Source organism: Ascaphus truei, chromosome 1, assembly GCF_040206685.1.
Source record: "Ascaphus truei isolate aAscTru1 chromosome 1, aAscTru1.hap1, whole genome shotgun sequence".
In the NCBI taxonomy this organism is placed as follows: Eukaryota; Metazoa; Chordata; class Amphibia; order Anura; family Ascaphidae; genus Ascaphus; species Ascaphus truei.
This window is the reverse complement of record NC_134483.1, coordinates 417,692,551-417,706,715: the sequence shown is the minus strand read 5'-3', so window position 1 is coordinate 417,706,715 and position 14,165 is coordinate 417,692,551. Positions and strand designations below refer to the sequence as shown.

Genomic DNA, 14,165 nt, shown 5'->3' with positions numbered 1-14,165 from the left:
TTCAAGGGACAGGTGTAGATTGTACCGATTTAAGGTGTCAATGATTTCCTTGAGTGTGACCTCTGGGCCACACCACAGCAGTAGCACATCGTCGATGTAGCGTTCCCAGAGATCAATGCAGGACGTATACCGTTCAAGGTTCTTGGAGAAGACTACCTGGGACTTCCACCACACCAGGTAGAGATTCGCGTAAGAGGGAGAGCAATTAGTACCCATAGCTGTGCCTCGGGTTTGATGGTAGATTTTATTACCAAAAAGGAAATAATTCCTTGTCAGGACAAACTAAAGTAGTTCAGTGACAAAAGTATTGTGAATATCATGCCACTGGCCCCTGGTGTTAAGGAAGTGGGAAACTGCTTGAAGTCCATGTCATGACTAATGCTGGTGTATAGCCCCTCTACGTCCAAGCTAACGAGGAATGTTTCGTTAGAGATATATACTCCTTCCAAATTATGAGGACGCCCTTCGTATCCCTCAAATATGATGGCAGAGATATTACAAAAGGCCTTAGCACCTGGTCTATGTATGAACTGGTGCGTTCAGTGAGATTGCCTACACCCGACACAATTGGTCTCCCATGGGAGGGGGCCGTTTAATTTTGTGGATTTTGGGGAGGCTATAGAACGTTGCAAGTCTTGGTAATTTAACCAGGATGTAGTGAATTCATTTTGATTAATGACTTTAGCTGAAAGGCCCCTATGGAGTATGAAGAGCAGTTCTTTGTTGTACTGAATGGTTGGATCTCTCTCCAAAACCTCATAGCATAGTTGGTCAGAGAGCAATATGAGGTTCTCCTTCTTATAGTCTGCTTTGTGTAAGATAACGAGGTTACCCCCCTTGTCAGAAGGTTTAATGATAATTTCCTCATTTGATACTAATTCTTTGAGAGCCTTTCACTCTCGATACGACAGATTATCATGCGATCAAACAGTAGGAAGGTTTTCCAAATCCTTGGTAACCAGATCAATGAACACACCTATGTTAGCAAAGTTCTCACTAAATGGTAGGAACTTTGACTTGGGTGTGAGATCCGTGTATGGACCTTTGCCCGGTGTCCTGATGGATTCTGCCTGCATGGCTTCCAGGTTCCTATACACCTCCATATCTAGGGAGTCAAGGGGTGGAACTTCTAAGGAGTTTGCAAGTCTTATCTCTCTAAGTCTGAAAAACGTGTGGAGTTTGAGTTTTCTGCCAAACATGTTAGTGTCCTTCACCCACTCAAACACACTGATGCCTGCCGAGTGTGAAAAGGACAGGCCTCTGTTTAGCAGTTATTCGTGGTGTTCATTTAGGATGAAATCTGAGAGATTAATAATCTGTGGCGTGTCATTACTTAGAAACTCTGGGGCTTCCCCTTCTTGGTTGGCAGAACACTTGTTTCCCTGTTCCTGAGCACCCATACCTTTCCCCCTTCTGCTCTTCCTTTTCCCCTTTGGCCTGCAACTGTCCTGTGTTGGTCCAAAAAAGGAACAGGGAGGGGGGGGGGGTATGAGGTTGAGGCTGCCTGGTTGCACATGCCCTCAGGTAGCAACGCACTTATTCTCTCTTCTTCACTATCAGACAATTCCCAGTCAGTAGAGGAGTTCTGGTAGCTGGGTTTTTGTTTTGGTTTATTTTTATTTGCGAATTTAAATCTATACACCCTACCATTTTAGTAATCCTTGGTATCCCTTGCAAACTTGCGTCTCTTTCTTTCTTTTAGCTCGCTTGCAAACTTGTCAATATTTGCTTTATTTGCCTTCCAGCTCAGTGAATCTAGGGTTAACCTTCCACGTATTTAGTAGAATGATCCAAGTGAGGAAAACGGCGGAGCACTGTGAGAACAAGTGAAAAAGGAGGGGGCCGACGAACCTGATGTAGGTAAAAAAAAAAAAATCTTTATTGATCCAGGGAAAAAAAATGCAACACTCGGACGCGTTTCGCGCAGCAGCGCTTTGTCAACGAGTATCTTTACATCTCCAAAACATACATTAATATAGAGTAATCTTCTCCGTCTTCACCCTTGTACATTTAATTTACACTACTCATCTATGAGCTCAGTTATATACACCAACACAGTGACATACACTCTGGCTTATATGGTCCTTTTTTCAATACAAGTGGCTTATTATCTGATGTTACACGTGGAGCTTGAGCACTGACACAGAGAAGTCTGTTTCTTGCTACTATTGCTGCTTCCACGTATTTACTTCCTTAATTTGTTCTGCTACTGTAGTTCTGTGTTGATCGTTTTGAGTCTCTCTTTTTGGAAATTAACCAGCAATTGCATCAACATTATTGAGCACTGTTTTAAGCTGCCATGAACGATTAGAATTCTTGTCCGTCACGTGGTGCGCCGGAGGGAGGTTAACCTTAAACCTCTAGGGTGAATTCCGCTTTAAGGTAATTCTCAAAACTAAAGACCTCCTACCATGTCCTTAGTTATTATTATTATTAATAATAATAATAACATGTTCTTGTATAGCGCTGCTAGTTTTACAAAGCGCTTTACAGAGACATTTTGCAGGCACAGGTCCCTGTCCCGTGGAGCTTACAATCTATGTTTTTGGAGCCTGTGGCACAGGGAGATAAAGTCACTTGCCCAAGGTCACAAGGAGCCGACACCGGGAATTGAACCAGGTTCCCCTGCTTCAAACTCTCAGTGCCAGTCAGTGTCTGCACTCACTGAGCCACTGCTTCATCATTGTGATTTATATGTTTTGTCTAATTCAAAGAAGTAGTTGGAAATATCTGGCTGTGCAATGGTTTCTTCGGCTTCGTGCAAGAGAACATATTTTCTTGGCTGTGATTGGAGGATGCCGGGTGGGGGGCGGAGTTTTGACTAGGTGCTGCAAGCCGGGCCTCTCCTTCCCTCAGCACCAGCCCCCTCCCTTCTCTCCTCCAGGACTGCAGGGCCCTTCCCTCAGCACCGCCCCTCTGTTCCTAACTTCCCTCGGCACCGCCCCTCTGTTCCTAACTTCCCTCAACACTGCCCCTCTGTCCCTCCCTTCCTTAGGCTCCGCGGGCCTGCTGGGCTCTCCTCTGCACCGGCCATGCTCTCAAGCAGGCCATCCACGTGCCCCAGGTAAGCCCACATGCCCCCTTATAACACCCTCCCAGGCACCTTACCCACCCCAATGGTGGAGGCCTTATGTGTTTGGGGAGGGGGGGCTTATTGTGTCACTGTGTGTGTCTGTGTGTCACTGTCTATGTGTGACACTGTGTGTGTCTCTGTGTGTGTGTGTGTCACTGTGTGTGTCACTGTGTGTCACTGCCTGTGTGTGTGTGTCACTGACTGTGTGTGTTTGTCACTGACTGTGTGTGTGTGTGTGTGTGTCACTGCCTGTGTGTGTGTGTGTCACTGCCTGTGTGTGTCACTGCCTGTGTGTGTGTGTCACTGCCTGTGTGTGTGTCACTGACTGTGTGTGTGTGTGTGTGTGTCACTGCCTGTGTGTGTGTGTGTCACTGCCTGTGTGTGTGTGTCACTGCCTGTGTGTGTGTGTGTCACTGCCTGTGTGTGTGTGTGTCATTGCCTGTGTTTGTGTGTCACTGTCGGTGTGTGTGTCACTGTCTGACGTCTGTGTGTCACTGTCTGTGTGTGTGTCGCCGTGTGTGCACGTATATTGGGGAGGGAAGTTATTGAGTGTGGGAAGGGGAGAAAAATACATGGGGGTGTGGGTGTAAGAGAGAGGATGGGAAGGAAAGGGTGACTGGAGACTGTAAGATGGGGGTGAGAGTGAGGTGTCTGAGAAGGGGGGGTGTAAGAGAAAACTGGGGGTGGGGGAGCGGTTCTCGCAACGCCGCCAAAACGTGGGTGGGGGGGCCGTTTCATTTTGTGGAGGCTATATTATATAGGATATATATTGTTGGGGCCTCAGTGGAAACGTTGGTTCTGGGCCCCGGGAAAGCTGTCTGCGGCCCTGCATTGACTGCCACAAGAAGAGCTGCATCGAGACGGTCAGGAATGTAAAGTTTTTAAAATGTCTTAATTTTAATTAATGCCTACATTTTTAATTTAATTGTAATTAATGTCTTCATTATTTATTTAATTTTAATTAAAGTACAGTAGAGAAAGTACATTTCAGATTTCAGGCTGCAAAGTGGGTTGTTTTATTTCTGATAGTGAAATCCCTTTACTTAATAGAATTTGTTATGTTGAAGTTAAACTTTAAAAAAGGTGGTTTGTGGGTTTTTTCTGCTGCTCTGTACAAATTTAAATGTATTGCATTTAAATGCTGATTTCAAATTCATATTTGTGCACCCTTTTTCCTGCAGCGTGGGCACTCACAACGGACGTTGTCGTGCCTGCCACGAGGACGAGTTTTGACACACAAACACAGATCCATACAGACCTCAGGTCAGTCCAGAAAAGAATAAAAAATAATTAAAAAAATATATATGTAGCTTTTCATTCTTTTTTTCCCCAACTGGTTTTAGAGTGCACACACACACACACACACACACACACACACACACACACACACACACACACACACACACACACACACACACGAGGGAGCAGAGAGAGCGAGAACAGGAGGGAAGAGGGGGAGACGAGAGTTTGTGATATGTTAAGAATCGAAAGTGAATACATTTTGAAGTAGTAATCACCCCCTCTGAACTTGGCATTCCTGGCCAATAATGCCCTGGCTATAAGAGTTGAAGGGCCCAAGCAAAGCCCCCACTTCTAAACACACAAACACACACTGCAGCCCCCACCTCTATATACACACACACTGCAGTCCCCACCTCTATACACACACACACACTGCAGCCCCCACCTCTAAACACAAACACACACTGTTGCCCCCACCTCTATACACACAAACACACACTGCAGCCCCCACCTTTATACACACAAACACACACTGCAGGACCCACCTCTGTACACAGAAACACACACTGCAGCCAGGGTTGCCACCTTCTGTGTAAGGCTAACCCGGAGATACATTTTTTTTAGATCTTTTTATTATATACACTCCATGACGTCACGCGGCATCAAGTTGACATGACAACGGGACGCATTATGGCGCTGAGGCATCACGTGATGCCACATTGGCATGGCAACATGTCACTGCCTGATGTCAGTGTCTTGTTGTCATGGCAACGGGGTGCGACACGTGATTCCATTTGTTTTATAACTAATTTTTTAATGTGTCCCGGTTTTTCATTTTGAAAATCTGGTCACCCTAAGAGAGCTGCAACTAAAACTGACACACAAGGCATATTGTGCTTTTAACATAAATTACAAGGACACAGACAAATCCAGGAATAGATGTCCAAAGTGCCAACAACCTAAAGCAGACCTAAAACGCTGCTTATGGGACTGCCCTGAGATTGCTAACATTTGGGACCAAGTGCTGGATTATATGCAGCACAATGTTAAAATAACTGCGGTTAAAGAACCAGTTTCTTTGATATTTGGCAACTTGGAGGAATGGAAGATCATAAATAATGGGGTAAGAATACTTAAATTCGTAGAAATTACATTATTGGCGGCCAGAAAAACCATAATGTTACAATGGATACAGGATATACCCCCTAACATGAAGATGCTAAACAAATATTTAACATTATTATTCATGTTAGATAAAATGGAAGCCAAAACCAATAAAGAGCTAAAGACGGAAACACTATTTAAAAAATGGGATCCCTTTATTGAAATGTTACCAGACAGGGACAAAGAGGTTGTGATGCAGGTGTTTGGCCAAACGTCATGGTATTTACTAAGAAGTGTGATACATGAGAAACCAGAAGGTGATAAGGGGGGGAAAGAATAAAACATCTAATGTCTGTTATCCTTAGATAAGATTATGACCTATAGCAAAGAAACAACAAATGGAACTGTGGGTAAGGGGGAAGAGGCACAGAGGGAAATACAAACCCATGATGCAATGCAGATAGGACTGACTCATCGATTTAAAAAATAAATAAAATAAATGTTTGTCATTGTCTAAAGTATATGTCATTTTAATATATTATTTACTGGATTAGTGCACTATTAAATGTAAAGAAACCAGAAGTGCACTAATAATTAAAGTGAATTTCCCCCCCCTAAAAATACAGTACAAAAAACCCCTCATATATTACAGTATATGCCTCCCATGCTTGTTGCAGCAGCAAGTACACCTCCTCCTGTAGGGGGGAGAGATCTCTTAGGGCTGGGACCCGCTGCGCTCGGCGGCGCGGACGGCCGTGCGAGCGTTCCCCACCTGCAGGGGAATCCTCCCTAGGCGGTCCCAGTCCCCCCTCGCTGACGGCTCACTACGTACTGTGACGCGTCAGCCGGCAGGGGATTCAAGAAAATTGTGATCCCGAGCGGTGACGCGTCACGTGGTGCGCTGATGAGCCAATCAGCGGCGGGGGCGGGAGCTGTCATCAGGCAGCTTCCTACTCAAGGTAGTGTGTGTGTGTGTTTTTTGTGGCAGAAGGGGGAGGGAGCTGCTTACCTTACAGCAACCCGCAGCAGCTCCCTCCTGCAGCCCGAGCCCGTGGAGGGAGGGAGGGGGGGGGAGTAGCGGGTCCCTCCACTCAAGCCATGCCCCCCCCTCCCGCCCACCTCCCGCTCCCTATATTGCGGTCTGTGTCTGTCAGCGCCCCACCTGTCTGCAGTGCGGTCGTGCTGACTGAGGGAGCGGGGCCTTAGCCTTAGGCTGAGGCCCCAGTGCCTCCGCTGCACGCGCGCCCGCGAGGCTGGCGGTGCGTGCAGCCGATTCCCCGGTCTGCAGTGAGCTGCAGGAAGAGAGACCGGGGGGGGGAGAAGGGGCGGGGGGGGGGGGAGAAGGGGCGTGGCGGGGGAGTGACGGGGGCGCGGCCATGACGTCACCCGCCAGGTTCTCCCTCATTGGCTGAACCGCCGGGGGGCGTGGCCTAGAGCTCCGTCACGAGTCCTGCTCTCAATTCTATTGAGAGCAGGAGCAACTCTCGCCACAGCGCTGCGGCCCCCCCTCGCAGCGGGCCCGGCGCCATTGAGAGGAGGGCTCTCGTCCCTGCAGCGTCCGCAACAGTGGGCGCTGCAGTAGCATGCGAGGCCTCAGCCTTAAGCCAGCGGTGCGGGGTTTACAGAGGCCCCCGCACTCTTCCCGAATGCATTTATATTAATGCCGGGGGAGCTGCAGGGCCTCTGTAAACCTTACTTACCTTGATTCAGACGCGCCTGGTCACGCGACGCCATGGCAACACGGTGTCAAATGAAACAGCGGGGTCATGTGACGTCATGTTGCCATGACAACATGACGTCATGGCGCCAGGACGTCTGAATCAAGGTAAGGGGGGGTGGGTGCGAGTAGAGGGGGAAAGCCAGCAGGGAGGCGTAGGGAAAAAAATGATTGCGCTCCCCTGTCTTAAGCTATTCATTCACATGTGTTCTTCTGCTTTTTAACCAGTTCTAACTGCAATGTAGCTCATCCATAGAACATATAGTGCTTCTTAAAGCTGCAGTTCAGTCTTTTTTTTTTTTTTTTTTTTACATTTATTTTTTTACTTCAATAGTTTCATGTGGGCAATCTCTAATTACCTAAAGAACTGCATAGCTGCAGCTCAATTCGTTTTCCATGTATTGATAGGTCAAAATTTGGTGACATATTAAAAGCTGGCATTTGTTTATAATCTGCTTGACTGGCAGTGGAAGCTCATGAATATTCATGAGCACTCCTGCACTGACAAGTGCTAGAGGGAGGGCAGGGCTGACAAAGGGGTGTGCCAGGGCTTGTGACAGGACATGAAGGGGCAGTGCCTTAGCAAATGGCTGTTAAAATAGAATACAAGAAAATTGGCCTTTCAAAGTTGTTTTTTTTAAAACAGAAAATGCTAAAAGTATTTTTTCTTACTACAGAACTGATTTATTAAAAAAAACACACATGCAGGATATTGACTGAACTGCAGCTTTAAATGTTGAAGCATCGCATACAGGTCACGCACCCCATGCTGTTGGCTCAGTGTTCTATTTCCTCTTCTCTCGATGCAGTGGAAGAATATATAAGACATTGTAATATTGCTATTATACGACCTACTGAATGGGGTTACCGTGACATACTGAATGGGTTTACCGTGACATACTGAATGGGGTTACCGTGACATACTGAATGGGGTTACCGTGACATACTGAATGGGGTTACCGTGACATACTGAATGGGGTTACCGTGACATGGTTGTAGGCTTCAAATATTTGGTCAAAGTATTAAACTAAACAACCCATATGTATGATGAAAGAATATAGATAAAATGCATAGTAATGTGCTAAATAAGTTGTCATATTGGATGTAGCATTGGGACTTTTTTTTGTCTCTTGTTGTATACATACAAACCCAGGAACACTCCAATTGACACACATACAGCAGGGCCCCGCTTCTCGGCACTTCGCTTTTCGGCGATACGGCGGCACCAAGAAGGGGGCCGCCATGTTGGACAGTAAGTCGTGCATGCGCAGAATGGGCGGGTGCGCCCGGCGCGCATGCGCAGGTCGTAGTCTGCGCGCACATACCGTAGTTTGCGCACGCAGACCATAGGTCGCGCATGCGCAGAACGGCGAAAACGCCGGTCTGCGCATGCACAGAACTGAAAATCGCCGGATCCGCTTTAAGGCGATTTTCACTATACGGCGGGCCCCTGGAACGGAACCCATTGTATACCCGGGGCCCTCCTGTATATAGTTAGGTCCGGAAATAATTGGACACTGATACAAGTTTTGTTATTTCAGTTGTGTACCAAAATAAATTCAAATTACAGTTAAATAATGAATATGGGCTTACAGTGCAGTCTATCAGCTTTAATTTGAGGGTATTCACATCCAAATTGGAGGAAGGGTTTAGGAATTACATCTCTTTAATATGTAGCCCCCTCTTTTTCAAGGGACCAAAAGTAATTGGACAATTGACTCAAAAGCTGTTTCATGGACAGGTGTGGGCTATTCCTTCATTATTTCATCATCAATTAAGCAAGTAAAAGGTCTGGAGTTGATTCCAGGTGTGGCATTCGCATTTGGAAGTGGTTTCTGTGAACCCAGAACATAAGGTCAAAGGAGCTCTCAATGCAAGTGAAACAGGGCATCCTTAGGCTGCAAAAAAAAAAAATCCATCAGAGAGATAGCAGGAACATTAGGAATGGCCAAATCAACAGTTTGGTACATTCTGAGAAAAAAAAACACACGGGTGAGCTCAGCAACACAAAATGGCCTGGACGTCACGGAAGACAGCAGGGGTGGATGATCGTAGGATCCTTTCCATGGTAAAGAAAAACCCCTTCACAACATCCAGCCAAGTGAAGAACACTATCCAGGAGGTAGGCATATCATTATCCAAGTCTATCATAAAGAGAAGACTTCACGAGAGCAAATACAGAGGGTTCACCACAATTCATAAGCCTCAAGAATAAGCCTCAAGAATAGAAAGGCCAGATTAGACTTTTCCAAACAATATCTAAAAATGCCAGCCCAGTTCTGGAACAGCATTCTTTGGACACATGAAACTAAGTTCAACCTATACCAGAATGATGGGAAGAAAAAAGTATGGAGAAGGCTTGGAACGGCTCATGATCCGAAGCATACCACATCATCTGTAAAACACGGTGGAAGCAGTGTGATGGCATGCGCATGCATGGCTTACAAAGGCGCTGGGTCACTAGTGTTTATTGATGATGTGACAGAAGACAGAAGCAGCCGGATGAATTCTGAAGTGTATAGGGATATATTGTCTGCTCAGATTCAGCCAAATTCAGTGCTTCACTTTACAGATGGACAATGACCCAAAACATACTGCGAAGGCAACCCAGGAGTTTAAGGCAAAGAAGTGGAATATTCTGCAATGGCCGAGTCAATCACCTGATCTCAACCCGATGGAGCATGCATTTCACTTGCTGAAGACAAAACTTAAGGCAGAAAGGCCCATGAACAAACAACAACTGAAGACAGCTGCAGTAAAGGCAAAGCATCACAGAGGAGGAAACCCATCGTTTGGTGATGTCCATGCGTTCCAGACTTCAAGCAGTCATTGCCTGCAAGGGATTCTCGCCAAAGTATTAAAATTGAACATTTTATTTATGATTGTGTTAATTTGTCCAATTACATTTGAGCCCCTGAAATAAGGGGAGTGCGTATGAAAATGGTTGCAATTTCTAAATGTTTCATACAATATTTTTGTTCAACCCCTTGAATTAAAGCTGAAAGTCCGCACTTTTATTGCATCTCAGTTGTTTCATTTCAAATCCATTGTGGTGGCGTACAGAGCCAAAATTATGAAAATTGTGTCAGTGTCCAATTATTCCCGGACCTAACTGTATGTGTGTTACTGCTGTAAAGCGCTCTGTCCATGGATGGCGCTATGTAAATAAAGATATATATATATATATATATATATATATATATATATATATATACACACACACATATATATATATATATATATTCCTCTGACATCTATTTGTCTGAATCCTTCCGTGATCTTTCTCTGATCGTGGAAGTTGGCATCTGCCATTATTCATAATTTTAATCAAGTATATGTGTTTTTATATTTTCATTTTAGATGCGCATGTATGATATCATATATCCCTCACTTGGGCCCACACCTTAACATTACCTAATGTAATGTATTAGTACTATAAATTACCACCTTCAAAGTACATATTGTTCTGGGTCCATTCTGATTATCAGGCAGTAGATATCTTATTCATTCATTCAATATACTTTAAAATCAATATGTGTTGCTATATAGAATATATTTTGTAATATAGGTTAATATATTTCATTTTATTATATTTTTTTATTAATTTCATGTTTCTTCCCTTCTACTTTGTACTCAATTTGTTAAATTGTTTATTACACTAGAATATAGGGATTTCCCAGTATCTTATATAAGTTTTGTATTTATAGTTTAGGTAGATTAGACTTTCCGGTTATCATTTATAAAGGTTTTTCAATTGTTGTTGACATCTGTACAATACCTATTCATCTAATAGATGTCATTCTCTTATCTATGATGTTGGATAATTATATGTATAGCCTTTAGCTTTCATATTCATGAATACTGTATATTAATTATAGTAGTTCTTACACATTGTTCGTGACGTAGTCTATTGTATGTGGTTTTATTATATAGCATTAGCTTCACTTTTGTTCCGTTTTGTTTCTTCATCTTAGTTCTGGTTTTTCTTAGTCCTATATAACACCAGTGTGGTATCAGATGGCTCAATCAGCTCCGATTACTCAAGTATTTAATTCCAGCTGGATCGAGGGGTTGTTACGTTACCATTAGGGTATATATACACAGCCGTACATCCCCTTCTCACTACCCTTTGAAAAAGTCACCCGTGTGTGACGAAACGCGTCAGGGAGCGCCATTACGCAATACGCATAGACACTACGTCATCACGGATGCGCAGGAACAGGCCGATTCGAGCGCCAAACACTACAGAGGCTATCTTCCAGCAAGGAGATATTCTCTGGGATTTCTGGAACTTTTTGCTGATTTATCTACACACCCATTTATCTACACGACAGATCGTGGTTCCTTCATCTCTGAGATCGAGGGACTTCTGAATCAGTCACAGATACCGGATGGTGGTGATATAATCACGAAATGCTTTTAATCCTTGTACCCTTGTGAGTGCATTTTCCCCCCTCCCCATCAATAAATATACGGTTTTATACTATGGGGCGTGCGCTCTCTCCTCTCTCTTTTATACATACATACATACATACATACATACATACATACATAGAGGGAAATAAAGCTACATTAGTTAACTAATTTCGCATTGTGGCATTCTAACCATCCAGGTACTGTAAAAGCCCTTGTCTGTATGTGAATAACGCCACGTTTAGGTATAACCTAACTCAGGGGTGCTCAACTCCAATCCTCAGCCCCCCGCCCCAACAGGTCAGGTTTTAGGATTTCCCAGCTTCAGCACAGGTGGCTCAATCAGAAACGCAGTAGAAGACTGAGCCTCTGATTGAGCCAACTGTGCTGAAGCAGGGGCCGATTGAGCTGAAGCTGTGCTGAAGCTGGGACTGAAAACCTGCCCTGTTGAGGGGCTTGAAAACTGGAGTTGAGAACACTGATCTAACTAACATAACGTTAAGTCCCTGCGTTAACCTAAGCAGACTTCTGTGCACATGCAACGTTAGGGTGACGCCTCCTTGCATATCATTTACATGTCATTATCACTAATTGCCAAATGAACGCTATGAACCTTGCGGGAGAGTAAACATGACTTAGGCTCGTAATATACAGTGTGCGGCTGTGCGCGCGCATCCCTGTGCGAAGGCGCATGCATGTGCCGCACACTTTGTGTGTATAGAGTCCGTGCTGCCGGGAGTGAGGGCAGGGCTCAAAAAGGAGTTTCAGAGCCTGTCTCAGGAGAGGAAGGGGATGTGACTTTGTAAATGGTTGCTATAGAAACAAAAAAATGTGTGTTACATTATAAAACATTAAAAATGTCATTCAAAGGTTTTTTTTTTAATACTACAAGTATTTTCTCATAGTACCGAACTGATTTATTAAAAAAATACACACATGTAGGATATTGCTTGGGCTGCAGCTTTAACGTTATCTGTTGAAGATCCATGTCTAGGTTTAACATCATAAACTCTGTAGATCTGGGCCATACAGTGCTACCTCTAAAAGAGATTAGGTAAAGATTGTCAAAAGTCTCCAAAGGATGTGGTTACCATGAAACACAAAGATAACATAACATAAAATACTTGCACTTGTCGGATTTTATTTTTTAAAAGCACTAACTGCCTACATCTACCCCAGTAAACACAGTCACTTTGATCCTAGGAGGGACTGTCCCTTTCAACTATGACTTACACATACTGTAAGAGTGACCAACATTTACAGACTCCAACATGCACATTCTCGTAATAAACATTGCACTATCTTTAAAAAGGGTCTCTCCCCGTATGGTACCAGAGTCCCATGGGGTCCACGACTTTACGTTGAATTTAGCTTATAGTCTTGAAATCAGACATCGTTCAACTAATTTTTAACTGCATGTCAACCTACTGTTCAAATAACGGATGCTATAGAAACAGTCATTGATTTTTATCCCCTTAATAAGAGCCAGCAGCACTTCACAAAATGATGTATTTAAAGCAGCAGTTCAAGCTGCTGTTTAAAAAAAAAAAAAAATATATATATATATATAATTAATTTCCCTTAAATTTGTGCATCAATACAATGTACTGTACACACTGACAAGTGATTTGCGAAGTGGCGAAGATTCATCTCAGGGGTTAACTAAATGGCTGTCAGTGCAGCAGAAGAGGACCAAAGATGCAAAGTTCTGTGTGGAAGATCTTGTGACCTGGCAGCCACTAGATACAATTGGTGCACTGCTAGAGAGAGGGCTGGGCCCAAAAAGGGGTGTGCCAGAGCCTGTTTCAGAAGAGGAAACGGATGTGACTTTGTAAATGGTTGCTAGAGAAACAAAAAATGCTTGTTACATTATATAATACATTAAACATTTCTTTAAAAAAAATGTTTTTAAATGCTTTAAGTATTTTCTCATAGAACTGATTAATTTTAAAAAAAACACACGTAGGATATTGCTTGAACGGCAGCTTTAAAGTAAAATAAATAAATAAATAAAAGGCTCTGTTATGGCTTTTGCCAATTACCTGAACACCCCGATATTGAGTATTGATTTGCAGGAAGTAACCTTTCAAAATTATTCCACTGTACAGCAAATTGTTAATTGTATTGGTAAACACAAGCATGATACCTCTGATTCAAACAGAAACCATCATTCTTCTCTAAATTGGATCGTCAACTGTATTGCATTTGTAGCAAACGGCTGAAATTCCAACACAAGAATAGAAACTTTTTCCAAATATGGTAATAGCGTGACATTCTGTGATTCTGACCACAAAGTGTATTTGCATGTCTTGCAAACCTGAAACGTCCTTTATCTTTGCTGTACTTTGGTGGAGACATGTTATCACTTTCTTTTTTCACCCACCTTGTGAATGATTTTATCTTGAATTTAGCAATGAGTCATTGTGTACTGGAGATGAACGAGGGTAGGAATGAGAAGGAGGACACAATGGGGGAGATGTATTAAGGCAAATGTGGAGCAAAATTGACGCAAACTGTGTAATTGTCATCTTCTTGGCGTCAATGTATCAAGGTCTTTGCTACATGTCTTTCACAGTTTGCGGCACCTTGAGATTTGGGGAGTGACAGTAGGAGGCG

General features: G+C 43.7%; 1 protein-coding gene and 1 long non-coding RNA gene across 2 annotated transcripts in view; one reads left to right on the top strand and one right to left on the bottom strand.

Annotated features, from left to right (window-relative positions):
* MGAT4D (MGAT4 family member D) overlaps positions 1 to 14,165 on the bottom strand; it is a 148,483-nt gene that overhangs the window by 124,607 nt on the left and 9,711 nt on the right. The gene's annotated exons all lie outside the window — the stretch shown is intronic.
* Positions 2,973 to 14,165, top strand: part of LOC142503034 (uncharacterized) — a 77,440-nt gene continuing 66,247 nt past the window's right edge. The window contains exons 1-2 of the long non-coding RNA XR_012803923.1: positions 2,973 to 3,064; positions 4,255 to 4,336. This is a non-coding gene — a long non-coding RNA (uncharacterized LOC142503034). The remainder of the gene's footprint in view (positions 3,065 to 4,254; positions 4,337 to 14,165) is intronic.